Source organism: Fundulus heteroclitus, chromosome 20, assembly GCF_011125445.2.
Source record: "Fundulus heteroclitus isolate FHET01 chromosome 20, MU-UCD_Fhet_4.1, whole genome shotgun sequence".
Taxonomy (NCBI): Eukaryota; Metazoa; Chordata; class Actinopteri; order Cyprinodontiformes; family Fundulidae; genus Fundulus; species Fundulus heteroclitus.
The window spans coordinates 6406454-6413573 of NC_046380.1; the positions used below are offsets into that span (position 1 = coordinate 6406454).

Sequence of the window (7120 nt, forward strand, 5' to 3'; positions counted from 1 at the left end):
CACTGTGCAGCCCTATATATATATATATATATATATATATATATATATATATATATATATATATATATATATATATATATATGAACTGGCCCAAGTGGCTGGGGAAACTGCTACCCCCGCGACCCGACCCCGAAGAAGCGGAAGAGGATAGATCTGCATTAAAATTACTTACAGCCAGGGTCTAAGTACATGCAGGCTGAGGTCGGTGGGTGGTAAATGGGGAAGTCATGAGACCAGCCTGTATAGTGCATATCCTCGCCATTAATCCACCTCCAATAGTCCTAAAGACACACAACAGATAGGAGTTATTACATTCTCTCTCACATAATAATGCATAGGTAGAACTGAATTTAAGACCATATTGAGGGTTTGATGTGGCATTAATGTGTTGTTCTGGATACCTGCAGCCAGAAACCTCCAAGCCATGCAGCTTCCACGTTAGCTCTTTGCATCATCGTTTGGAGGAAAACTGACAATCCTGAGTCGGTGGCTGAAGCCAGATGGCCTCCAATACCTTTGCAGTGCTTCTAATGGACACATAAAAGAGAAAGAGCTGTGTGATTTACAAGCAAAACAACAAATTTAAACAATGATTTAACTTTAGTCGGTAAGTTAAAGTGAGTGTCTAGAGGGATGTAGGAAATCTCAATGGTAATATTTTGATTCTGACAAATGCGTATCTGGAAAATGTAAACAAAGAATATTCACAGTACAATATGTTGGAATATATTTAAGGAATTTACAAACTGTATTAATAGATTGTTTTAAACTCTGTAAAGAAAAGAATCTATAAATACTGTGGATCCAAACTATAAACAGTGAAGTGAGGACCAGTATTACCTGAGCTTCGATCCAGGTCAGAAAATGAGTTTTAACAAGTTTATAGCAGCGGGAATTATACGGGCGCCAACCACTTGAACAGAGATTAATACGATTTTCCAGAGCTGGAGAGAAAGTTCAAAGTTTAGGGTTAGACTAAAACATAAAATATGTCTGAATAGCATTTTATCCTCACCTATTTAAAATATAACAAAAAAATGCACAGTTATGCCAGTTACTGATGTTCATCTGCCCCTCCTAGAATTAGACAGTGAGCACTATTTAAATTCAGAATGATTAAAAACAACATTTTGTATAATGTTAATGTAAAGGTAATCTGAAAGTATTTTTTTTACAGCTAAAAAACTTTAACAAACTATTCATTACTTTCTTTTGTTAGTGCCATTTTATAACCCCGCTACTCAATTGCACACCACTTTAAGTTCTTGAGCACCCTGGTTCTAATAACTAATAAATGTACCCTATTTCTTGTTGTAAATTTGCTCTTTGTTGATATATGATATATCTGGATTTCCCCACTGTGAAGCAATAAAGTAAAAGTAATATCCTTTTTTAAACCAGGAAAAAAAAACCTCACTGAGATTAAAACCTCTTTTCTAAGAGAGACCTGGCCAAGACAGGAGCGTAAATCATACAACATGACCAGTAAACAAAACCAGACACATGAACTACAGTTTCAGATTTAAAGAAAAAAAAATACATAAATTATTAAAATACTGTGGAGTTATCACACAGCATTAAACCAATGGGCAGTTACAAGAGCTAAATGAACTAAAGTCTCTGACCTTAAAAATTTACCTAAATTTCCAAAACCTTATACCAAATGAGTTTTAAAGCATTTTGTGCTTTATTCCAAGTGGAAGGATCTTTCTATTTTATTTTGTTTATTTGACCGGCTTCTCTAAAGGAATACTCTCTAACTGAGAGCTGATGGTGAAAACAGATTCCACTGACCCTGTCCAGGAGACAAATCCTCGGTTTGGACATCCATTGCTGTTTCAAGAGAGATATAAAAAAACAAATGTTGGCGTCAGATAGATTTAGATATTACCGTCTCACTTGCAGTAGGTTCTTGGGCAGATGATACTAACCTGTAGGTTCCTTTTGTTCTTCAGCAGGAGCTTCAGAGAAAACCAGCAAGAACAGAATCACATTTACTTTTTTATCCAATCTAAAACGATGTTACTAGACCACTAAGCATATTTATGTGGTGTTTTTATGTAGACCTGAAAATGCAGCGCACAAAAGAACTGAAAGAGGCAAGATGTGCTTCATGGTGATGGTAACCACAGTTTAACTTTTTTTTTTTACCATTTTCAATCCCCCTACTCACTTCCTTGAGTTCTTGAGCACCCTAGTTCTAATAATTAATAACTGTAAAATATTTCATCTCCTTGTAAATTTGCTCCTTACTGATGGATTTTCCAATTGCAGGACAATAAAATAGTGGTACTGTCCTTTATTTACCCAGAAAAAAATCCCTGAGATTACAACCTCTTTTCCTAGAGAGACCTGGCCAAAAGAGGAGCGTAAAACATACAACATGACCAATAAACAAGACTAAAGGCAAAGACAGAGATATAAAAACCAAATGTTGGCGTCAGAAAGACTTAGATATTACCGTCTCACTTGCTGTAGGTTCTTGGGTAAATGATACTGACCTTGAGGCTCCTGTTTTTCTTCAGCAGGAGCTTCATAGAAAACCAGCAAAAACACAACAACATTTAGCTCTTTATCCAATTTAAAAGACTGTTAATAGACCAATAGGCACATTTATTGAGGTGGTGTTTTTAAGCTTACCTGATAATGCAGCGCACACAAGAATCGAAAGGAGCAAGATGTGCTTCATGGTGATGATTAACTTCTTTTCCTCTAAAAAAGACAAATTCATGAGAAAAGTCAAGAATTCAGATTTAAAATATTCAAAAGCTCAGCAGCAGAAGTCTTACCTCTCAGGTGGAGATGTATCAATGTTCAGTTCTCAGCCAGCTATGAACTGAGGATAGCAGACAGACCAACACCTTTATAAAGGCTAAATGACCACATTATTTTTATGAGAGCAATAAATTAAAGCAGTCTTCAGAAACATTTACGGTAGACAATAAAAAAATTGGACTTTGTTTCATTTCCTGACAGTAAGAGATATTTCTGGAAACAATCCATCCCTTTATGGCTTGGTTTTATCTGAAAAAAGGAGTAAGTGGGATATTGCATTACCCATTTCATATATGTATGTCCAGATACAAATACAAATTATCTAGAATGAAGTACTTAAGCCAAATCATTCCCTTAATTATTTCCTGATTGATAAAGTATCTAAATTCGATACCAGCACACTGATGTGGATAAACCTCAGCCAATTCCAAACATATTTTTTTCTTGAGTAACAATAGGAGGCAACGAGGTGAAAGTGCAATTCTGCTCCGTCTGCTTCCTTTGTTGGTAGGCAGTGTAGTACCAGACAGTGATGGTGCATGGGTAGTTTTAATGGAGCTAAAGGAGGTGTTAGAGTTAGCCTTATGTCCATCATTCACTGACAAAACCTGAGACCATTTTCTGTGCAACATCCATGATCATACCAGGTGCTGCAGGAGGATTTCCCTGATGTTAGAATCCATCCTAAGCATCATTATGTGGAGCGTTTTCCTGCTCTAGTCCGGGTAAGGCAAGTTTGTTTGTATAGCACATAGTGACATGACAATTGAGTACTGTACATGAGCAGAACATCAGAAAGAAAAGATTAGAGGAAAGCACACTGCAGTGGAATATCAGCAGAAGATTTAGATACCAGACAAGGTGCACAACAAACTTTAACATTAACATTCAAAGACAACTCTAAACAAATTCGTTTTTAACTTTGATTTAAAAGAACTTAAGGTTTCAGATTTAACATTTTAAAGCACCTGGCTGCCTCCAAATGTTTGAGTTCTTGTAACTAATTCAGGTTTACAGTGTAGGTAAACTGAATTTAATTATGAAGAGGCTATTAAAATACTGCTACATTCACAAACTTCTTAGCTTCTCCGTCTTAATCCAGTCTGAGAACTCTACAACCAGAAAGTTGTTTAACTACGTGAGAAATTTCTACTATTGGATGAGCATTATTATTATTATTATTATTATTATTATTATTATTGTTATTATTATTTCACAAAGTGGGCAATGCAAATTCTGAACTCTTCAGTACTTTCACGTTTGCTACTGTTGATCAGATTAGCCAACAATAAAACCAACCTTAGCTGGAGGATGTTGAAATGTCAGGCAGTTAGCCCACTGTTTTCCAGGAATAATAAATCACTGAATTTTTTTTTGGCCTGTTTCCAGCTGGCTTCTTGCCAGTTTCCAGACAAAGAAAAAATCCCTTATCTAAATTTTAAACAGTCTGGACCTAGGTTAGTCTACTAATCTGTTTTAAAGTTAAAGTTGGTAATCCTGTTCAGAAACACTTTGTGATACTGGGCAAAATGGTCTTTCCATCCTGAAAGTAGTCAATGCATTACATATTCACGAAAAGGAGGTACAAAAATAGTTTTTTGTGGGATATTCAGACCAGTAAATACTCTAACCAATCCATGCCCCTCGATCCGAAGGAATTGAAATTGACAGTTTTCTGTTTTCATTCCCCTCTGTCCCTCAAGTTCTGGGATATTGTCATATCCCAGAACATTTACATTGACTTTGTAAAGTGTCTTGAGATGACATGTTTCATGATTTGGCGCTATATAAATAAAATTGAATTGAATTGAATTGAATATCTTTTGGTTAAGGTTATCTATCATCAGGTTAGCTTAGCAGTTAGCCGTTCATTGTAGCTCCGCTGCTCTCACTGTAGACTTTGAACACGGCTGAGAGTTGCATGAAGTGAAATACGTTCAAAAAAGGGGAAGGCCTCATTAGAAAGAAATAAGGCCAAAGTGGATTTGGGAGATTTTTAAGACCTGAAACTTGTGGCAAAATTTGCAACCCTTGCTTTAAATTAATTGATTAATTGATTAAACAGTAACGGTACAGTGTCATAATTTGTAGCCTGAACCTGAACACACCATAACCAGGGTTCAGTTTAAAGAAAGTTTATTGAAGAGGACGAATGGTGGATGATGATGACCAGAGTTCAGACCAAGCTGGAGCAGGAGTCTGTTAGTGGCTGGACTTGGGAACCAGAACCACAGCAGGATTAGCAGCATGACTAAGTGAATACTTGCAGGACCGTATTAGAGCAGGACCAGCAGCAGGCAGGCGGAGATGAAGGGACCTCGGGCTGGACAACAACAGGTGAGTAGCAACGAGCAGAAAGAACAGAAATTAACAGTACGATCCGACAGGGAAGAGCTAACTGAGGGAGGTTTAAATAGTAGTGATGACAGGTGGAAAGAGTCCTGGCTTTATTAGTGGCTGACAGGTGTAGGTGATTAGTGGAGCATGGGATCTGGAGCTGTATGGGAGGCTGAGAGTGCCCTGAAATGTCCATGGTGCAGCAGGCCAAGCTGCACCATGACATACAGTCATTGTCCCTGTTTTTATTGATACAATAATTAATGGCAGGAATACATTTTATTTTGAGGAATGCCAGTTGTCTGAACAACAGATGTATCATAAATGAAGTTTCTAAAAAAAATGTTTTTAATTGTTGAGATCCAGTCTGGTTCTGTTTAGTGATGTCCAAAGCCATGGGTAATAGTTTGTGCCAATTTATTGCACATTTGGCAAAATGACATTACTTGTCATATAAAAGAAAATATAAATGCATTGTGCAAGGTGTTTACAAAGTCATTCAGATTTATAAATGCTAATGGATTATTAGCTTTTATAAATCCTTCTGTTGCAAAGAGTGACAAGGAGCTAGGATTTCATCCAGTGGGTTGCTGGTTTGATACCCTTCTCCGAACCTCTTAGTCGTTGTGTCTTTGAGCCAGACACTTCAACAGCGTCCTTGCTGGCAATGATCAGAGGGCCCTGTGGTGCCGATGTCTGGTAGCCCTGCTTCTGTCAGTGTGCCCCAGGGCAGATGTGGCCACAGTGTAGCCCACCAATGTCAGTATGTGCATGAATTGATGAATGATTGAATACAGTGTGAAACACTTTAGGGCCTTAGGACTTGATAAAGTGCTATAAAAATACAGACAATTTACCATTTATCATTCTATCAGCTCAAAGTGTTGATATCTACGTTTTCATCAAGTCGTAAAAATTATCTTTCCAGTAAGCACTAACGATAAAGTACAATAAAGCCACACACGTCCTTCATATTCTTGTAAATCATTTGGCAACTTACAGAAAGTGACTGCCTCCAACAGGAAAGAAACCCTTCATTGAAGGATAAGAAAGACAAATGTTTCTCAAATAAAACAACTGTTATAAACAGTTTCCAAAGTGTAATAAAAACAAGAAGACAATAATACACCATAAAAGCAAAATTGAAATCATATGTATTAAAAGGCCATTTGAAATAGGAATGTCTTTAGGTGCTTTCTGAACACCTCCATAGATTGTGGGGCCCTCAGGATCTATGGGAGGGCATCCTATATGTGTGGGGCGACTTCCTGGAAGGCACTGTCTCCCGTAGTGGAGAGTTTAGACTTAGGTTGGTGCAGGCTGTAATATATATATACAGGACTGTCTCAGAAAATTATATATATGCAAAGTTTAAAGCATATAGAACTGGACATTGAATTGAGCATACACTGTACCTGGACATATTGTCATCGTGGCACCTTGATTCTCTCACACTTCCTCTCAAAGGGAACAGTGTAGAGCTGCTTCATCCACACTCTGTGTTTGAACAATGTCTGCTTAATGGTTGGGAGGCTGTTATCAAATATCTCATGGTCCTCCACAATCCTAGTCTGAATTTCATGCAGTTTTATTGCATTGTTTGCAACGACTATTTCTACAATGATTGATCATTATTGATCAATAATGATCACCCTTGATCATTATTGAGGAGCTTTCCTCTTCCCCCAGAGGGTGGAAGACGTTGGATTCTTTAGAGGGACAAAAAAAAATTAACATATGCATTACTATATGACCTTATTCACATGTCAAGTGAGAATAGAAACAATCCATGTAAAATGCAATACTTACCTGTTGGTTTTTTGAAAGATGCGTATAATGGAGGCAACCGTTGATCGCCTCAAATTGGGCTGCACTTTTTCACCAGCCTCTCTTAGTGAAAGACCATGGTTGATTACATGGTCAATGATAGTGGCACGAATTTCATCACTGACTACTGTGCTTGGAGACCTTGGAATGCCACCACCATGCATTCTTACACCTCTACCTT

General features: G+C 37.4%; 1 long non-coding RNA gene across 1 annotated transcript; it reads right to left on the reverse strand.

Moving 5' to 3' along the window:
• Positions 1 to 201: 201 nt before the first annotated feature.
• Positions 202 to 1962, reverse strand: LOC118556638. The gene is made up of 5 exons (XR_004927261.1): positions 1932 to 1962; positions 1795 to 1833; positions 841 to 944; positions 402 to 527; positions 202 to 281 (listed from the first exon to the last, which is right to left on the reverse strand). It is a non-coding gene; the product is annotated as an uncharacterized LOC118556638 (long non-coding RNA).
• Positions 1963 to 7120: the final 5158 nt, after the last annotated feature.